General features: G+C 32.0%; 1 protein-coding gene across 2 annotated transcripts in view; it reads right to left on the bottom strand.

Moving 5' to 3' along the window:
• The window catches only part of LOC145242715 (uncharacterized), a 124036-nt gene that overhangs the window by 71755 nt on the left and 30296 nt on the right, over positions 1-21985 (bottom strand). The window contains exon 1 of one of the 2 annotated variants that reach the window (XM_080105855.1): positions 14800-15854. The exons of the other annotated variant lie outside the window; for it this stretch is intronic. The gene's annotated coding sequence lies outside the window, so the exon portion shown is untranslated. Of the gene's footprint in view, positions 1-14799; positions 15855-21985 lie in introns of those variants that run through there. 2 annotated transcript variants of the gene reach the window in all.

Here is a 21985-nt window from a genome sequence, read left to right as displayed (position 1 = left end):
AAATCAATAATTTGGGAGATGAAAATCAATAATTTTGGAGATGAAAATCAATAATTCTGGAGATGAAAATCAATAATTATTGAGATGAAAATCAATAATTTTGGAGATGAAAATCAATAATTTTGGAGATGAAAATCAATAATTCTGGAGATGAAAATCAATAATTCTGGAGATGAAAATCAATAATTCTGGAGATGAAAATCAATAATTTTGGAGATGAAAATCAATAATTATTGAGATGAAAATCAATAATTTTGGAGATGAAAATCAATAATTTTGGAGATGAAAATCAATAATTATTGAGATGAAAATCAATAATTATTGAGATGAAAATCAATAATTTGGGAGATGAAAATCAATAATTTTGGAGATGAAAATCAATAATTCTGGAGATGAAAATCAATAATTCTGGAGATGAAAATCAATAATTTGGGAGATGAAAATCAATAATTTTGGAGATGAAAATCAATAATTTTGAAGATGAAAATCAATAATTATTGAGATGAAAATCAATAATTATTGAGATGAAAATCAATAATTCTGGAGATGAAAATCAATAATTCTGGAGATGAAAATCAATAATTCTGGAGATGAAAATCAATAATTCTGGAGATGAAAATCAATAATTTGGGAGGTGAAAATCAATAATTCTGGAGATGAAAATATATAATTCTGGAGATGAAAATCAATAATTTGGGAGATGAAAATCAATAATTCTGGAGATGAAAATCAATAATTCTGGAGATGAAAATCAATAATTCTGGAGATGAAAATCAATAATTTGGGAGATGAAAATCAATAATTCTGGAGATGAAAATCAATAATTTTGGAGATGAAAATCAATAATTTTGGAGATGAAAATCAATAATTTTGGAGATGAAAATCAATAATTATTGAGATGAAAATCAATAATTCTGGAGATGAAAATCAATAATTTTGGAGATGAAAATCAATAATTATTGAGATGAAAATCAATAATTTTGGAGATGAAAATCAATAATTTTGGAGATGAAAATCAATAATTATTGAGATGAAAATCAATAATTTGGGAGATGAAAATCAATAATTCTGGAGATGAAAATCAATAATTCTGGAGATGAAAATCAATAATTTGGGAGATGAAAATCAATAATTCTGGAGATGAAAATCAATAATTCTGGAGATGAAAATCAATAATTTTGGAGATGAAAATCAATAATTTTTTAGATGAGGATCAATAATTATTGAGATGAGAATCAATAATTATTGAGATTAGAATCAATAATTCTGGAGATGAAAATCAATAATTCTGGAGATAAAAATCAATAATTTTGGAGATGAAAATCAATAATTTTGGAGATGAAAATCAATAATTTTGGAGATGAAAATCAATAATTTTTGAGATGAGGATCAATAATTTTTTAGATGAGGATCAATAATTTTTGAGATGAGGATCAATAATTTTTGAGATGAGGATCAATAATTTTTTAGATGAGCATCAATAATTTTTTAGATGAGGATCAATAATTTTTGAGATGAGCATCAATAATTTTTGAGATGAGCATCAATAATTTTTTAGATGAGGATCAATAATTTTTGAGATGAGGATCAATAATTTGGATTATTTCGATTATTCAGTCTATTGTTCTCATCTTGATTTTTTTTATCACAATGCTTCAGCTGATATAAATTTCAACCTTCTCCAGATATATCTAATCAAACCTGAAATCTTTCTGTTGAACTCAAAAATTCATGAACAGTTACAACAGGAATTGGAATACACCCTACTAAAGCGTGATTGTCACAGTTGGTGTATTTCAAAAATGCAATCTGGATATGAGGACACTTCAGAAGAACGATATGAAATAAAATTGTCTGGAAATTTACTTAAGGCACCTCGTATACAAAACAAACACAAAAGTGTTTTTTTTTTTTTTTATCAACATAACTAAATGCAGAATATCTAAAATTTGAAAAAAAAAATTATTTCGAGGGGGAAGGTTAAAGGTCATTTATTTCATTTAATGTTACCACATAAAATGGAAGTAACTAATTTTTTTCACATAGTTATTTCCCTTATACCAACTAGAGTTGTGTGTGTGTGTACACACCTAGAGAGGAATGGGCTGGGTGAAGAAAAATTGGGGGGGGGGGAGAAAGAATGATAGAATTTATGTTATACTTTTATCCTGGGTAATGCTGGGTAGCCCTGCTGGTTTAGTATAATAGACGTATAAGTAACAATGTGTTAAACATTTAATCCAATAACTCTCAAAAATCCCTCGTAATTTCTGATTTACCATTATTTAGAAGCTCATCCAATTCTATCTTAAAATATTCCGTGCTATCGGTGTATCATTTTAGTACTGACCAGATTCAATGTTGCTTAACTTTGATGATCTAATGGGAACCAGTGTGTCAAACGTTGTATATATTTCATTTAGTCACTTTTAATGCTTGTTCAACTTCCGAGCAATTTTCGGTAGTTTAGAGACAAGGCAAATAATGATAAGCGGTTAATATAGTTTGCTTGAAGCATTGTTTATTGTGTATATAAAGGAAATTTATAGAACGCAATACAATGCAGACATGTAATGGATAAACTTGAATCAAATTAAGAATTACTGAGGTTTATGCACATTTGAACTAAAGTCAAACACATATCTGTTGAAGGAAATTTTCTGAAATATTATACAACACAGAAATTTCATGACCATACAAATGCATATAAAAACACTAGCAAGCACTAGTCCACCACCCCACAAAAGTAAATCTTCTTTTTGACAAATAGATATGCTAATGGTTATATCTCATAGAATTTGTGAATCTCTTGACGGAGGCTTCCTTTCTAGGGCAATTTGCTCTTAACATATCAAAGGCCTTTGATAGGGTATGGCTTAAAGGTCTATTTCATAAGATATCCAGCTATGGTATAGCTGGAAATCTTTTCTCCATTATTAAATCATTTCTGTTGGATAGGTTCCTAAGAGTAATGGTTGATGGGCAGAAATCGGAAGCTGATAGTATTAATGCTGGAGTCCCTCAGAGGTCCATCCTGGGCTAAACTCTCTTCCTGATCTACATCAATGATCTTCCAAATAGCATCCTAAGATCATTCATTGACATTTATGCTGATGATTACCATCTTTGGAAAAACATCAAAAGCCATAAATGACCAAGTTCTCTGTGATTCTCTCTCCTCTGATCCTGAGCATGTGGTACAATGAGGGAAGTGGTGGCTGGTTACTTTTAATGTATCTAAAACCAAGCTCCTATCTTTACATCATCAATGTTCTGATTTTCATCTGGCATCAATTGAAATGATGAATGGCTCTTATCTTGAGGAGGCTCCATGTTTTGACAAGCTTCTGGGTTTGACCTTTACTCTTCATCTGAAATGGAACACATACATCAAATCTGTTGCCAAGGCCGCTGTAAAAATGGTAGGATCCTTCTACCACTCCAGTAGATATCTCACTGCTGATGCAATTCTCTACCTATATAAGAGCTAGGTATGGATAATGATGGGAGGACTGTTGCCACATCCTAGCTTAGTGGGGGGAGGGGGCTTTTCTCTTCCCTGCAACCTCTTCCCCACAGAAGAGATGTTGTCAGCCTGTCTCTGCTTTATAATTATTGTCATGGCAAGTGCTTATCTGAGCTTCGATCTATGATTCCCCCCCCCCTCGCCAATCTTTCACGAAAAACGCTCGTCTAGCCAAAACCACTATCAATAATTTCCCACACTCTTTATCTGTGCATAAACCTAAACGTAGATTCCATGAACAAAGTTTCTTTCTTAGAACTGCACGCCTGTGGAACTCTCTTATGGTTGCTTGCTTTCCAGCTGACTACAATTTGATTGTCTTCAAACAAGTTCTTGAACTGTCCCCTGAGTAATCCAATCTACAAAATTTTCACTATTTATGATTACTACACTATAGTCCCATTGACTAATGTATACCCATTAACCCATATCCTCGAGTGGCCTCTGGGCCTTGATAAGTGGTGACTCCTTTGTAAAAAAAAAAAACAGTATGGATTCAGACAATGTCGTTCTATTGCAAATATTTTAACAGTCATCTCTGAACGCATTTACCATGCACTGGATAAGGCGGGTGAAGCTAGGGCTGTAGCTCTTGATATATCCAAGGCCTTTGACAAAGTCTGGCACAAACGGCTGCTAATGAAAATTAAGTTCTACAGACTGGACGTATACAAACTATAATTAGATCCTTCTTAGACAATAGAACCATCCAGGTTGTCATTCATGGACGTACATCCAAGCAGCATAATATTAACATGGGAGTGCCTCAGAGGTCGATCCTTGGACCACTATAATTCCTGATATTCATAAACGACCTCCCTGATAGTTGCTCTCCCTTAACAATTACAACCGCCAATCCAACTGCCTATATACATGACAACACCCTACCTAGGAATTCTTCCTTCAAACTCCTTAGGCTAACATTTGAGGGCAACATGAACTGGAACAAATTCATTGAGGACATAGCAAAGAAGGTGGGTTCACTCTATCTTGCTAGAAAACTACTTACACCCGAGAGTATCCTGTACCTCTACAAAACCACCATTCGCCCATGCATGGAGTATTGTTGCCACATCTGGGCTGGTGCATCTACCACTAGCTTTTTCCTCATTGATAAGGTCCAAAAAGAGTCTTCAATCTAATAGGTCCCACTTTGTCAACTAAGTTCCAACCCCTGTCCCATCGCCACAATGTTGCATCTCTGCCTGCTTTACAAATATTTTAATGGAATGTGTTCTGATCAACTTGTTACACTTGTGCCTCCTCGACGTTTATATCCTCGACAAACCTGCTTAGAAATAAAATCGCACCCCTTTCACTGTTGAATTCCTTAAATGTAAGAAAGCTCTCTATTCTAATGGTTTCTGCCTTCGAACAGCTAGACTTTGGAATTCCCTTCCTGCTACCTGCTTCTCTGGCTGAACTGATATACAAAAGTTTCAATGTAACATAAACCAACATCTCGTTAATCTTTCCTAGGCATGATCCCAAATAGTAGTCCCTTAATATCCAAGTGGCGATATGCTTTGTTAGAGGTCAACGTGAGTTAAAAAACACAACTCAAATATAAATATATACATATTAAATTTAAAAAAAGACGTGAATCTACATAACTCGTTCCATCATTATACGTTTTAATTTGCTTCAGATCATGTCTGTCCGTTACACCTCTGTATTGTATTGGCTTTTTATATATTTCCATTTATATTAAAGTAGAGATTAGATGATAGTTTACATTTACTGATATAAAATAGAAGACTGGTCGGTTCAGGTGATATATCTGAGTTTTAACTTTTACAGAGATTTTAATTGAAAAACATTTTTTTTTTAAGAACAATTTTTATGAAATCAATACATTAACAAACTAATATAAAATCTATGTTGAAACTATAAAATGACTTCAAAAAGATTCCCAGCTATCAAGTCCAATGTATACAAATTCTGGTTGCACCGTCCCTTTAAATAAAAAAATTCTACACAATTTCCACCACAACTAATCATTACGGTGTTGTCTCACCGACCACCTGGCACTTACTAACCTTTATCCTCGAGTGCCCCTCAGCCCAGTCGCGTCATGGATTAGCGTCTTTTTTTACTCAACACATAACTACAAACATCCAAGCTACGACGAGCACCCAGGCTAGTTTAATATATTTCTGATAGTTTTCTTTATTTCTATTTCATTTTTTTTTCTATTATCTAGTGGCGACATTCGCCCCAAATTGAAAACAACCTTAAACATTTTCATCACTGATAATCAGTGGGTTACGGTTTGTTGATATCGGATTGCTTGGCAAAATAAAGGCACATCATCTGATAATATACATATTATGTGTCAGTCATTCTTTTCATAATTCTGTACAACAAATAAACTATTAGAAAAGATGCATTACTCGACCTTGAACTTAATCAAACTTTTGACTAACTTTTAGTCTTCACCTGGCGGGATTGCAAAACATGTTTTTATCGGATGCCTCATAACACCCTCACATCCTTTCGACCATTACATAACCCATCACAACAAAATATGTAGATACATCTATTGGAAGATCTGCAAAGAGATGTAACTTGAAAGATTGGCAAATATTTGGGAGCATGAACCTTTGCTAATAACAAACGGAAAAGTGACATTGTTCTACGAAAAAGGCATACAGATACGTCAAACGCCATAAAATCAGATTTTGTCACCTGAAAGAATTGCTCTTATCATTGATGTAACTTTCCCAAATGACCTGAATAAAGCTGAACAGAAAAAAATTACAAAATATCAGGACCAGATAAATGACCTGAAAATTACATGCTCCCCAAAAGAAATAAACATTATACCATTAAAACATTATATGGTTGTGGTAGAGGCAATTTGTCTAATGAAGAAAGACATCTAAAAAATTACTTAGACACAATCCCTAGAAGACAAAGCAACAGGGACAGCATCTATTCTCAAAAGAGTCCTCGAATGTAAATTTAGAGCACAGCAGAATCAAGTGTTATCCACAGAAAGGAGGCACTTTGATTTTTTCAAACTAAAGTAAAATGTCATAAGAAAAAAAAAAAAGAGAAATATATTTTACTTAGAAATTTTGTTAGAATATTTTTTTTTTTTAAATCCATTTTATATGTGGATTTTTTCAATGAAGTTTCATTTAGCTTTTAATATGCAAACAAAACTCAGGAACGATTCCACGTGAGTACACATAAACAATATTAAAATTACTTAGATTCAACACCTGCAAGACTATGTTGCAGCAGAGTACAATCAGCAGTCCTTAAAAAGACGGTGCCAATTCTCAAGAGCTACTGGCTATAAATTGAGAGCATAGTAGAATCAAATGTTAGTCCGAAAAAAGGGTAGCCTCCTTGATCTCTTCAAATTACCTGAATAAAAAATAAATTCAAAATCGATGCTGCAACTTGTTCTTATCAAAATATTGTTTAATGAAATCATTTCTTTTTTACTTTTTAAAACTTTATGCAGAATTTCTCTTTCGCATAATGTGAACAATATTTTTCAAATTTATCGAAAAAAATTAATTTAAGACATCAATTTCTTTTTTTACTTCCTTTTCAACGCCTGATCTTCTTATGCTGGAAATGATGAAATCGGTTACATATCTCTACTCTGATCTTAGTCTTGTCGGCCACCTCTGCACATACTCAGAACAGGACTACCATTCTCACTTCTGAGGGGTTGCCAAGAGAGGGTTTGGCTAAACATTTGGAGACATATTTTGGTCAACAAACAATTGCACTCAAAGGGATGAGTAGACTCTTAAAAAGATCTCTCGGTTTGAATATATTAGATAGTGAGTGAATGTCTGGCATCTGGCAGGATGCTCCATCTTTGGCTAGAACAAAATTATATATTTCCAATGGATGCAAAAAATAAAATATATTCCATAACTTTGATTAAAACATGTCTGCAAATGTGTAGTGAAATATTGTTTGTAACAAGTTTTGTATATGAATTCTTCTCTATTAAAAGGACATTTATTTAACATTACATAGATTTTCGAACCTTTTGTTTTTGTCTATAGACATGGACGTATTTTATTACTAACCCCCTTTTCTTTCATCCCAATTCGTAAATAAAGACAACTTAATGAAGTTGTTTTAAATGTAAGAATGCAACCCTTTCGTCTTTTTCAACAAAATATCTTGACAACCTTAATAGCTTTATCAGGTTTGTCAAGAAAACCAAAATTTTATTTTCATTATACGAGCGGCATTCCAAAAGTAACACCTATTTTTTTTTTTATTATTCCACCCAAATGGATAAGATTGCATCGTTATGATGACGGAACATGAATCCATGATCTGAAAATTTCATCTCTCTGTTGTAGATATTGATGGTGTTAGACTCACAACACCTGTCATGGACATGCATCAGAAGCAAAGATGAGTAAATAAATTCGTGGCAAAAGTGCATTGAGAATGCTGGTGAATATTGAACAAAATAAATTCTGGAGCTCAAAAGCTCACTAGTTTTAAATGGAACGACTCCTTTTTTTTGCAATTCTTCAACTTTTTGAGTTAAAAACAGAAGGCTTTACTTTTGGACTTTCCCTCATATATTATACCTACAATTTATAAAGTCGTAAAGAAATTTTAAGGATATATTTTGAAGAACACAGAAAAACATGCAAGATTTTTAGTAGATCGAAAAATAGTAACGTGTGATTAGTCAGTAAACGTTATAAAATTTTTAATTTTCAAGCACATGTTCCCACATGAAAGTTTTATAACAAACCCTACTCTCCCCAATGGCCCATTTCTATTTGTGCAGTTGCCATTGCTCAAAGGCAGCATGCATACTGCAGATTTATTTGACATAAGTCCAGTACAAACAGACAAAAGTATATAGAAGCTAGAAATAATTGTAAGAGTGAAATAGCCACAGCTAAGAGAAAATCTACCGAAACCAGAAAATGAATTGAGCTGCAGAAATTAGGAACTCAAGAATTCTGGTAAATTTATAATAGTATAGTAAATAAGGGGCAATTAACCATTCCTCCATTATTCAACAACCTTGAGGTTGTTTGCACAGCAACCGAGAAGCCTAACCTGCTTGCCTGACGGTTTGCTTCCAACTCCATTTTGGACTCAGCAGACCACTTCCTCCCAGAGTTTCCTTTGTAGACAGAAACCACGCTTGATGATCTGAAAATCACCCCTTCCCAAGTTCATGATATAATAAACTAGACACTTCACAAGCATGTGGACATGATCTCATCTCGGCTGTACTATTAAAAAAAATGCTCTACTTAGATTGTCCCAGTTATCTCCAAACTCTTCAACAAATGCATTTCCGAATCTCCCTTTCCTGACTGCTGGAAAATTGCTTCTGCAGTACCAGCTTACAAGAATTTTAGTGAAAGAACTACCCACTCAATTGTCGCCCCATTAGCTTCATCCTTTTCATCCAAATTTTTGAGTCCTTAATTAATCAAGTACTGGTCCACATCATAGATAATCTTTCCGACCAACAGTATAAATTTAGTCAAGCTCGTTCTATTACAGATATCCTAACTCTAATCTCTGAATGCATATACCATGCACGTGTTACGGCCTTTTGGCACAATGATCTTCTCATGAAAATGAAATCATATGGTATTACTGGACAAATACTTAAAATAATAAAATCTTTCTTAAATAAGAGAAAAATCCAGGTTATCCTTGATGGTTGTATATCAAAACATTATACAAATACGGGTGTGCCCCAGGGGTTGATCCTTGGACCTTTATTATTCCTTTTACTCATAAATGACTTCCCTGATAAAATTGTCTCCAAGATGATTATATTTGCTGATGACACTCTGCTTTATAATAGTCACGAGGGGAAAACGAATGAACACACATCTAAGGAAATCGCCAAAACCCTGGAGGAAGACTTTCAGTTTGCAGTCGAACCGAAACATAAATGGATGGTAACATTCAATGCTGCCAACACTAAGCTTCTTTCCTCTAATAATTACAAGAAACCTTCTCAACCACTGATAGCCATAGCTAATGATACATTAACTGTAAGCTCTTTGTTCAAACTTCTCGACTTAACGTTCACAAGGAACATGAATTGGAACAAATATATTGATGGCATTGCCAAAACTGCTGTGAAGAAGGAGGACGTTTTTTTTTTTTTTACTATGCTAGAAAGTTACTTACACCTGAGTATCCTGTACCTCTACAAGGCCACCATCACCCATGTATTTTTTTTTTTTTTTTACACAGTGGTCACCACTTATCAAGGCCCGGAAGCCACTCAGAGATAAGGGTTATTGCAAGTACATTACGTTAGTGTGGAGATTTGATGAAGTGTTTACTTAAGGGGGCGGTTCATTAAGAATTTGTTAACGTTGGACTTGAAGACATCCAAGTTGTAGTCAGGTGGGAAGCAGGCAGACGGAACAGAGTTCCATAGGCGTGCAGTTCTAAGAAAGAAGCTTTGTTCATGGAATCTACGTTTTGATTTAGGCACAGATAAATAGTGGGTGAAATTTTTCACAGTGGATTCAGTTAGACGGGTGTTTTTTGTGAAAGATTGGTGAGGGGGGACCAGAGATTCGAGCTCATACGAGCACCTGCCATGGAAATAGCGATAAAACAAGGATAGGCTCGCAACGTCTCTTCTGTGGGAGAGATGTTGCAGGGTAGAGAAAAGGGCATCCTCCACTAAGCCACGAAGTCTATTTTGCACTCTGTCAAGGCAGGATAGGCTGTTTTTAGCAGCTCCTACCCAGATATGGCAGCAGTATTCCATCCTTGGACGTACTTGGCTTTTATATAGATAGAGAATTGCATCAGTAGTGAGATATCTTCTGGAGTGGTAGAAGGATCCCACCATCTTTCCAGCGACCTTGGCAACAGACTTCATGTACGTGTTCCATTTCAGATCAGGAGTAAAGGTCAAACCCAGAGGCTTGTCAAAACACGGGGCCTCTCCCAGACGAGAGCCATCCATCACAATTGATGCCAGATGGGGATCAGAGCGTTGATGATGTAAGGATAGGAGTTTGGTTTTAAATGCATTAAAAGGTAACCAGCCATGTCTTCCCCCACTGAACCACGCGCTCGAGGTCAGAGAAGAGAGAATCAGAGAGAACTTTGTCATTTACAGCCTTTGATGTGTTGCCGTAGATGGTCGTGTCATCAGCATAGATGTCAACGAATGATTTAAGTATGTGTTTAGGGAGGTCATTGATGTAGATCAGGAAGAGAGTTGGCCCCAGGATTGACCCCTGAGGGACTCCAGCATTAATACTGCAGGCCTCCGATTGTTGCCACATTTGGGCTCTGGTTCATCTGTTACTAGTCTTTCACTCCTAGACAGGGTTCAAAAAGTGGTCAACCTAATAGGTCCCATACTGTCGACCAAACTCCAATCTCTGTGCCTACTTTACCAGTATTTTATTGGAAGGTGCTCCGACGAGCTCCAAAACCTTGTACCTGCTCGATGTAAATACCTCCAACTAACCAAACAAATAGCAAAATCCCAACCCTACATTGTAGAGATCCATAGATACCGGAAGATCTTCTACTCAAATAGTTTCTTCCCTTTAAACTGCTAGATTTTGGAATTCCCTCCTGGGTCCCTGCTCCGCCAATTGCACTGACATGCAAAAGTTCAAGTGTAATATAAACAAACACTTTACTACTCAACTCCCTACATAATATCCCTGCAAATTTTGTCCCAAATATTAGCTCTTTACATCCAAATACCACTGTGCTTTGTTTGGGACGAAAAAACAAGAAAAAATAAATAAAAGGTTTTATAAAGTAAAGCAAATTAAAAAAAAAAAAAATTCAAAACCTTTTAATTTATCGTCTTTTATTAAAATTAATTCTTATCTAAACATATTTTTAAACTTATAATTTATTTTAGCTACAATCAAAAAATATAATATCCGTTTTGATACTATAATTCATTAAGTGAAATCTTTCTAGACTGAGGCAATTTTTTTTTTTTTAATCACAATCCAGGTTGCCTCTTGTAAGGGAGCTGGATTTACCCACATTATAAACTGCTCTTGTGTCTAGCTTGGCAAGTAAATATGAACTCCTAACTTAACGTTTTATAAAATTTCTAAATTTTGTTTGTCATTTTATAAAGGCATTTTCAAAATAATCAATTCGTTTGCGATGTGAAGAACGGAGGGGGGGGAAGAAAATAAAGATTGGCCGAAGTTATACTAAAACAAGCTGATGAATGACCAACTTTAATAAATTTAAGAGATTTTAATACATTTGAACAACTGCACTAAATAACCACAATTTCAATATCATAGATTGAAATCATTGTAATAAGTCATTTTTTTCTTTTGCGCATGAAGTTCTTTGAAATCCATGAAAATCATCAAGAACTGTTTTCGGTTTTTACAAAATAGATTTTTTTTGTGTGAATCATAGCGACGGAAACTAATTGTCGTTCTTTGAATAATTTGCTCGATTTTTTCTTTCTTGAGGGTTAAGCATTCATTTTTTGTGTTTATTTTTTTTATTATTATAATTTCACAAATAAATATTATTTGCAACCTGCGTGTGCAGTCACAGCTATTTTATTTATTGTGGCTGCGACTGCAGAGCAAGCAGGTCGTCAAATAAATTATTTATTCGGACTACTATTCTCATATTGACTGTTAATATCAACAAACGTTTCGACCGATGTATTAACTCCCAACTTTGGCGTACATTGTTTTCGAACTGGGGAATCCTTCTATTTGAAAAGTTAGAAAAGATGCAACTGAAGAAGGTCGAGGATTGCATCAGCCGAAACACTGCATATATAACAACAACCAATGTGTGAATAGAAGTTTGGATAATCCAAAATGATCAATCTTGATATTAAAAAAATATATGAAATATTTTTTATGGATAAATTCGAATTACATTGAATAAGTATTTCACATCGAAAAAAAAAATTTTGTATTATTGTAGATTAACCCCCTTCGTTTACCCCACTCCAATTTAGAGTAAGGGATCAGTTTAACATATAAATGTAACGTAAAATGCTCCCTCATTTTCAGATCATCCTAGCGTTTAACCAGCTTTTTTTATTTCATTTTATTGTCATGGCAAATAAACCATGTTTGTTTTTGTTTTTTTATGTGGGAGGGAGTCAGGATTTTACTTTTTAATGCAATTCTTGTGATTTTGCGAACTTGCCACCCAGACTTAGGGTTAATAGTAGCAAAGGGTTTGTATTACTGTACACATAGATTCGAAAAAGTTGTCAAAAAACAAATATATAACAAATAAATGTTACCAAAGGCAAGATAAGTTACTTTTCTACCAAACTGGATATATTTTTTGTGTTTTTATTCAATGTAACATATTTATTCAGCTCGAAAAACATACAGTGTTTACCGATGTATTCGAAAATTCAAGATGGCGTCTCACACCCTCTTTAACACCGTAAGTTTGGAAAAAGGTGTTATAAATAAAAAACTATACAAAATACTATTAAAAACCCGCCGAATATATGTCAACCTATGTCACGGTAACATATATTGAGGGAGTTTTTAACAGTATTTTATCCGGTTTTTTATTTATAACATCTTTTCCCAAACTTACCGTGTTAAAGAGAGAATCAGACGCCATCTTAAATGTTCCAATACATCGGTAAACACTGTATGGTTTTCGAGCTGAATAAACATGTTACATTGAATAAAAACACGAAAAATATATCCAGTTTGGTAGAAAAGTAACTTATCTTGCCTTTGATGACATTTATTTGTTATATATTTGTTTTTTGAATCTATGTGTACAGTAATACAAACTCGTAGAAAAATTTGATTAACTATCCTAAAATGTTAGAGTGGCCCAGAAGTGGGGAATCATATTACAGTTAATTCTAAAAGATTTTTCTTCTTTTCGTTAAGCTTTTCGGACATTAACACGTACAAAAGTAGAATCTCTTTTCTGAAAGTTTTAATCTATAAATTAACAACAAACATATTTAAAATGTGCGCAAATTCCAGCGGTTTTTTTTGGGGGGGGGGGTCATATTTTTTATTACTTTTTTGGTCAATTTTACGACGTGCCCCACGGCCCCAGCGTATTATAAGCACCCCAACCTCCCCATGCTAAGAACGGCTTTCGGAATAAAAACCCTCCAACCTCCCCATGATAAGAACGGCTTTCGAGGTTGGGAGGGGGTGTTTATTCCGAAAGCCGTTCTTAACATGGGGAGGTTGAGGTGCTTATGCTGGGCACGTTGTAAAAATTGACCGCTTTTTTTTAAGTATAAATGTAGATTTAAAAAAAAGAAAATGAAAATAATGTTTTGTTTTGTTTTTTGCAGGTGATTTTTAAGATGAGAAACAAAAAAAAACTTCTAGTTACATTGAAATTTATTTGGTGACGTAGATTTTATCGAGGTAATAATTTTAAAATGAATCCAGTCTAAATCGACACGAGTGAGTAATCGAACGTGTAAAAATACACATTTCCTTCGACATGACAATATGTGAACTTGACATTGAGGCTGACACACACGTGTGTTACACATTTTTTTAATACGTATTTTTTTTAAGCATTACAGCTTTTTTGTCGTTAGATTGAAGTTTTCTTTTGTAAATATACAATGTATTTAATAACAAATTTAGACATTCGAAGAAAAAATAAATAAATAAGTCTTTTCATTTTTTTTCTTTTCCGATGCAAGAAGGAACATGAATTAAACTGAAATGCGTCATGGTAACATTTTATAATAATGAGTAATATCGCAGTAATTTTAGTTATGGACGAGTTTTTTTTTTCTGCCATAAATAAAGAAGTTTCGCATAAACATGTTTGGAAGTTCAATTATGTTTAAACACAATTTATATATTAATGCCTTTTTTCTTTCTTTTTTTTTTTTTTTTTTGGTAAAAATTTCAGGACATCATTTAAAGTCACGAGCACTTGCAAAAAAAAAAAAAAAAAAAAACTTTGTCCCATTAGAAAACCAAACAGTATTTAAAAAATATGTGTATATACATAAGATTTTTTTTAAGTTACATTAGTTAAAATTGTTGAATAAATAACAATTCATTATTTTAAACCTCAACAATAATTAAAATTAAAACGTGAAGATTAAATAAATAAAAAAACAAGAAAAGTGAAAAAATTTATTTTATAAATAAATAGAAGTTAATTTTAATTTAAGCTTAAAACTTGATTTATTTTTTAGCGCTAAAATCAAAATTAAAAAAAATTATTTTGCTTAAAAAAAAATTCAAGTCGGTTTTAAGAAAAGAAAAAAAAACAAGATAAAAGAGAAGATTAAAAATAATAATCACCCTCGTGGCTTTTTTTGTGTCTTGTTTTCGAATAACTAAAAAAAAAAGGGGGTCCTTTTTATATTTTCCTCCCTTCAAGATGAGGGTCTTCTCCAGTTTGTGTTTTCAACAAGATACGAAATAAGAAAAAGAGGAAGAAAAAATGTATTTTCACCGTTCGATACACAGGTTCTTTTTTTCTATTTTTACAACAGTTTCCTTCTTTTTCTTTTTCTTTTTTTTTTTTTTTACTCCGACACAAAAAAAAAAACGCAAAATATGATGCTAGTTTGTAGGTCAAGTTTAAATCGAAATAGAACGGCGTTCTCTTGCAAGAAGATGAGGATGATAAGAGAAAGATGGATTTTTATTACCCCCCCCCCCCTTTTTACAATAATAATAACAACAACAACAACAAAAAACGTTTAGTGAAACTTAAAAAAAATGAGGGGGGGGACAGATGATCCAAGTGGGTGGGTCTTTATTTACTTGTCTCCCCACGAGGGCAGAGTTAGCCAGAAGATTATGTTTTTATGTGGAGAAAAAAAAAGGGGGGGGGAAGTGGGTAAGGGGCACTCTGAATTGGGATCAAATTTGCCTCAGTCTAAAAGGATTTCTTTTTCAAATAATAATTATTATTAATAATGTAATTAGTCTAGTTTGGACATGAATTTGTCATTTGTTTTAATTTCATTAATTTTCGATTTCAAAATAACAAACACCAAAATGAGACAAGTGAATTTTTTTAAAGATCAAACTAATTAGCAAGTTAAGTTGATGATCAACATTTTTATAGATTAAAAACAGCAAAGAAAGTGTAGTATCTGTTTTCCCAAATTTAGTAGGAAATCCTCCTAGACTGAGACAGTCTTTATTTTATTACCAATTCAAAGTTTCTGTTTTTAGATTTTCCTCATATTTAAAAAAGGACTTATGCCTAAGTTTGTTCCCGTGGGGAGATAAGTAAATAGAGATCGTCGCATACATGCGTGAGTGCGTGTGTATCGTGTGTTTGTATGAAAAGTACGTGACGTGCGGTTTGAAAAAAAAAAAAAAGATTAATGGAAAATACTTGTTTTGAGCTTTTTTTTTTTTTCTCTCAGTAAAAGGAGAAAAAATAGAAATAAAGTTCAATACACATTAAAAACTGTACTTTTAATTACATACGTATACACGGTTGTGTAAAAAAGACAAGAAAAACGGAAAAAGATTTCGAATTTCATCAGGTACACTAGTGTGGGGCACACATTTCTTGGAGGTTCATATTAAACATAAAACCAGTTTAATGTGGAAGGCAAGTCCAGCTCCCCAAATAAGGGAGGAGCACTTTTAATTAGCATGCCATTTGCCGTTTTCGAACTCGTCGACATTCCTCAGTAAAGGCGCATCCAGTCGATCGACGATAAATCACCCTCTCTCGAAAGATGAGGCAATGCCTGGGAGGATGGTACCGAATAGCCTCCAAAAACTGAACAGGACCATCCTAATTCTGAACGATGGGTCAGGTTTTTGACAAGCAAAACGTCAATGCCAGAATGGACCAGACAGTAACAGATACTACACTTTGATCGTTGCGAAAAGTCTCGGTAAATAAATGGCCTTCGATCCTCACTTGTGGACCCTTTTTTTTATTGTCAGACGATGGCGGGGAGAGGGGGTTGCTCATAATTTGCCATTTTTTTGTCTTGTACTTTTTTTGGAGAAATAGAGGATACATAAAAAGGAAGAGGGGAAAAAAGGAGAAAAATAAGAGAGCGTAAGAAAGACAAGGTAGAGGTGGGGGGGGTAAAAAAGGGGGGCACGCTTTGATTAGAGAAAGAGTGTGTAACGACAGGACTAGATAGTAAATATATAAGTATGAAGCTATCAAACACGGAGTAGTATTAGCCAGATGGGAGGGGGTAAGAAAAAGGGGACAAACACTAAAACCGAGATGAGTGATTCCTTAATTAAATACATGTAGCCCTTCCCTTTTTTTTGGGGGGGGGGCTTTTTTTTTTCTTTTTTTTTTTTAATTTGCATAGAAGAAAAAAGCTATAAAGTAAATAAAATAACTTAAAAACGAAAAAATAAAAAAAAAACTTTGAGTTTCGGAATAGAGGTCCCTTCCAGTTATCGGTGAATTTATTGAAGTGAGAATAGAGGACAGAAGTCGTGTAATTCAGTGAATTCACATGAAGAATTGCGCCTCTAATCACTGCTACAAGGCGATGGGGAGCACTTAACTTCAATTGCAAGTTGAACACTTAACTTTATAGATGGAAACGAAATGCCTTAAATGCCGTGTTTCCGTTGTAGCCATGTAGAAAAATGCAGGGATTTTTTTTAGTTAGGTTGGCTATAATTATTGTTTAATAATTATAGAGATGTGAAAATCAATTATATATTCATATTCAAAAATTTTCCAGGTTTACAAATTGAATAATTCTGTAAATTTAAAACAAGTATAAATAAATATTAATAGGACAATCTTGACTAGATGGAAAAGCTCAATATTCTAGATAGAGCATTGTGGTATAAGAAATTGAATTTAAAACAAATTCATTACTCGACAAGGAACACAAGTTAAAAACACACACATTATCTATTATAAAATCGTACTTATGCAGAATACGGACCACGTTATTGTTTTTAAATAGAATTTTCAAGTTAAATTCAATTGTTAGAGTATGTTTTGTTTATTAATTGTTAGGTGAAAGTACAGAATAGTTAACAGACCCCACCCTCCTCATATTAAGAATGGATTTCTAAATAATATTATTTCAGCATGGTCCGTATTCTGCAATAAGTAGCCTTAAAATAAGTTTCCGTAGTATTTTTGATTGCAAAAATATGATGCGGCCTCTATTTCAAAGTTTAGTTTTGATTCCTTCGCCACGTCAAAATGCTTTTATTTTTATTGGATTTGATTTCATAATTAATTCCCATAAACGTGACAATCGATGATAAAATTAACATTTTAAAAAATTATATGCAATTGCTTTGAAACAAGGCGGACCCTATTCCGAAATGCAACCAATTTAATTTATTTTATTTTGTTCTTTAAAAAATAAAAATATAAAAAATGTGTCTTTTTTTACCTTTTTTAAATCCGTCAGATATTTTCGTTCGTTTTCCTTTATTTTTTTATTTTATTTTTTTTTTTTTTTTTTTTTTGTCGTGTGGATGATAGCCGCAATGTCAAGAAGAATCGAAAAGTTTAAACGAATAAATGATGCCGGCGAATAACAAAGTAACAAAAAAAAAAAAAAAAAAAACAACAACAAAAAAAGGGAAACTAACCTTTACAAAAATCGTAACATTTAAAAAGAACAACAGAAAGGGAGCGAAATATGGAGACACAAGAATAAATGACGAAATACGACGAACCCTCTCGCACTGTCTCTCTCCCCTTTCCCCTAAAAGTTTAGACTCATCATCTCCAATAATAATAATAAAGGCCCGTTTCTCAGGCAACTCCTATCTCAAACGTTAAACGAATCACCATCCATCTCCGCGTCTTCCGAAATCTTTCATCATCACTCCATCTCAGTGGAGGGGGCGCGCGGGGGGGGGGGGTAATAAAGAATGGCACGGGACCTTTTTTCTTTTCGTGTTTCCTTATTTTCAAACATTAGGGTCTGGATCATCACTAGGGCGCAGGTCATTATGTTTTTGGTGCTAGTTAAGACAAAGTCGACAGATCGATTTTTTTTTAAAATATGTTGTTTTAAGTAATATATTTTATAGTTTAAAGTAATTTTTACGAAAAATCGGGGGAAATTGCATTTTCCTTGGATGTGAACATATTGAAGATTGTGAATACAGGGGACATACTTACCCCCCCCATCCTTTCCGCCACTGAAGTTTTGTCTTAGCTGATAGTGATAGACTTTAAAAAAAAAAAAAAACACAATAGTTGTTCTACTCGATGAATTTTCCTACTTTTTTGGATATATTACTATTTTCGACACAATTAAGTAAGTACTGTTGTTTTGGCTTAAAACAACATTTGCTTAAAAAATCGATCTGTCGACTCTATTAACAAGCACCCTTTACTTTTTAATAAGATATGGTTCGGTCTTACTCCAAGGCATTACTTCCTCTTTTGGAAGAGAGAATTAGTTTATTGTCAATCGTCTGAAGCGCCTTTACCGGATCGGATCATTGGAGAGGGCATGATTGATGCACCCATTCTCAACTTTGGTGTTTTTTCGATGATACTGGATTCCACCTCCCCTTACATCAGCCTTTTGGTCAAGATCAAAGTGTAGCATCTGTTCCGACAGATACTGCACTTAAGATGATTTGTACCAGTCAATGGAGGGGAAACCCTCTATACTGGGACAATTATTATTTTTGGTAACCAGAGTGCCCCCTTTTTGCCTACTTTTAGGGGAGCTGGTTTTTACCTCACATTAAAAACGGCCTTGTGCCTAATTTGCTCAGTGGGGGAGCAAATAAATACCATCTGTTCTTCAGATGCTGCAGTGCTGCCTGCACTTCATTTTCTTGTTCTCTTTCGGTGGAGAAGAAATCCTTCACGACTGAGACAATTTTTATTTTTGTACCTTTTCTCCACATTAAAAAACGACCCTGGTGACTTACTCTGTCCCGTGGGGAGGCATAGTAAATAGGTACTTCATAGGATCGAAGTGTTCTGTCCTCGCCGCTTAGAGTTCTTTTTGGGGTGGAGGCTGGATATCCTCAGCTGCAGCATAAAAAACTGACTTTATATTTAAAATTAACATGGCGAGGCAAATAAACAGTGATTTGATGCCAACCCTTGTTGCAATTGGAAACGGATAAATTCAAATAACCCTGAGCTATAATTCCTCATCTCGTCAGATGATAAGGATATAATCATTGGAAACCAGAACCATTATTGGAATTTATTAGAATATTTTTTTAATTTTGGAATATTCTTTTTAATTTTGGAATATTCTTTTTAATTCTGGAATATAAAATTTTATATAAACTTTAGTTTTCAATTTTCGTGGCCGTTACACTTTACTTTAGTTATTCATAAAAATAAAACTTTACTTTAGTTATTCATAAAAATAAAACTTTACTTTAGTTATTCATAAAAATAAAACTTTACTTTAGTAATTCCTAAAAAGAAAACTTTACTTTAGTAATTCATAAAAATAAAACTTTACTTTAGTTATTCATAAAATTCATAAAAAATAAATCTTTACTTTAGTAATTAATAAAAATAAATCTTTACTTTAGTAATTAATAAAAATAAATCTTTACTTTAGTAATTAATAAAAATAAATCTTTACTTTAGTTATTCATAAAAATAAAACTTTACTTTAGTTATTCATAAAAATAAAACTTTACTTTAGTTATTCATAAAAATAAAACTTTACTTTAGTTATTCATAAAAATAAAACTTTACTTTAGTTATTCATAAAAATAAAACTTTACTTTAGTTATTCATAAAAATAAATCTTTACTTTAGTAATTCCTAAAAAGAAAACTTTACTTTAGTAATTCATAAAAATAAAACTTTACTTTAGTTATTCATAAAATTCATAAAAATAAATCTTTACTTTAGTAATTCATAAAAATAAAACTTTACTTTAGTAATTAATAAAAATAAATCTTTACTTTAGTAATTAATAAAAATAAATCTTTACTTTAGTTATTCATAAAAATAAAACTTTACTTTAGTTATTCATAAAAATAAAACTTTACTTTAGTTATTCATAAAAATAAAACTTTACTTTAGTAATTCATAAAAATAAAACTTTACTTTAGTTATTCATAAAAATAAAACTTTACTTTAGTAATTCCTAAAAAGAAAACTTTACTTTAGTAATTCATAAAAATAAAACTTTACTTTAGTTATTCATAAAAATAAAACTTTACTTTAGTTATTCATAAAAATAAAACTTTACTTTAGTAATTCATAAAAATAAAACTTTACTTTAGTAATTCATAAAAATAAAACTTTACTTTAGTTATTCATAAAAATAAAACTTTACTTTAGTAATTCCTAAAAAGAAAACTTTACTTTAGTAATTCATAAAAATAAAACTTTACTTTAGTTATTCATAAAATTCATAAAAAATAAATCTTTACTTTAGTAATTAATAAAAATAAATCTTTACTTTAGTAATTAATAAAAATAAATCTTTACTTTAGTAATTAATAAAAATAAATCTTTACTTTAGTTATTCATAAAAATAAAACTTTACTTTAGTTATTCATAAAAATAAAACTTTACTTTAGTTATTCATAAAAATAAAACTTTACTTTAGTTATTCATAAAAATAAAACTTTACTTTAGTAATTCCTAAAAAGAAAACTTTACTTTAGTAATTCCTAAAAAGAAAACTTTACTTTAGTAATTCATAAAAATAAAACTTTACTTTAGTTATTCATAAAATTCATAAAAATAAATCTTTACTTTAGTAATTCATAAAAATAAAACTTTACTTTAGTAATTAATAAAAATAAATCTTTACTTTAGTAATTAATAAAAATAAATCTTTACTTTAGTTATTCATAAAAATAAAACTTTACTTTAGTTATTCATAAAAATAAAACTTTACTTTAGTTATTCATAAAAATAAAACTTTACTTTAGTTATTCATAAAAATAAATCTTTACTTTAGTAATTCATAAAAATAAAACTTTACTTTAGTTATTCATAAAAATAAAACTTTACTTTAGTTATTCATAAAAATAAAACTTTACTTTAGTTATTCATAAAAATAAATCTTTACTTTAGTAATTCATAAAAATAAAACTTTACTTTAGTTATTCATAAAAATAAAACTTTACTTTAGTTATTCATAAAATTCATAAAAAATAAATCTTTACTTTAGTAATTAATAAAAATAAAACTTTACTTTAGTTATTCATAAAAATAAATCTTTGCTTTAGTAATTAATAAAAATAAATCTTTACTTTAGTAATTCATAAAAATAAAACTTTACTTTAGTTATTCATAAAAATTCATAAAAAGAAAACTGAAAAGAAATCAATAAAAATCCAGGTCCGCATTTTTTTTTCTTTTTTAACAAAAGTTTTTATTACCAAAACTTTCCCATCTCGACAAAAGTAAATCGACTCAAAAGTCTCTCGCCTGATGAACACTTTTCTCCTTTCTCCGACCACATGCCAGCCACAGCCAGCCCATTCTCAACTTTGACTGTCCATTTTCTTTGGCGTTGACTTTCTTTCTCCCGAGCACATGGTGTCCTTTTTCTTCTTTTTC

The sequence above is a fragment of the Euprymna scolopes genome, chromosome 21 (assembly GCF_053919585.1).
Source record: "Euprymna scolopes isolate OS-2025 chromosome 21, ASM5391958v1, whole genome shotgun sequence".
Classification (NCBI taxonomy): domain Eukaryota; kingdom Metazoa; phylum Mollusca; class Cephalopoda; order Sepiida; family Sepiolidae; genus Euprymna; species Euprymna scolopes.
The sequence above is the reverse complement of the archived record's forward strand: the minus strand, read 5'-3'. Positions and strand labels throughout refer to the sequence as shown.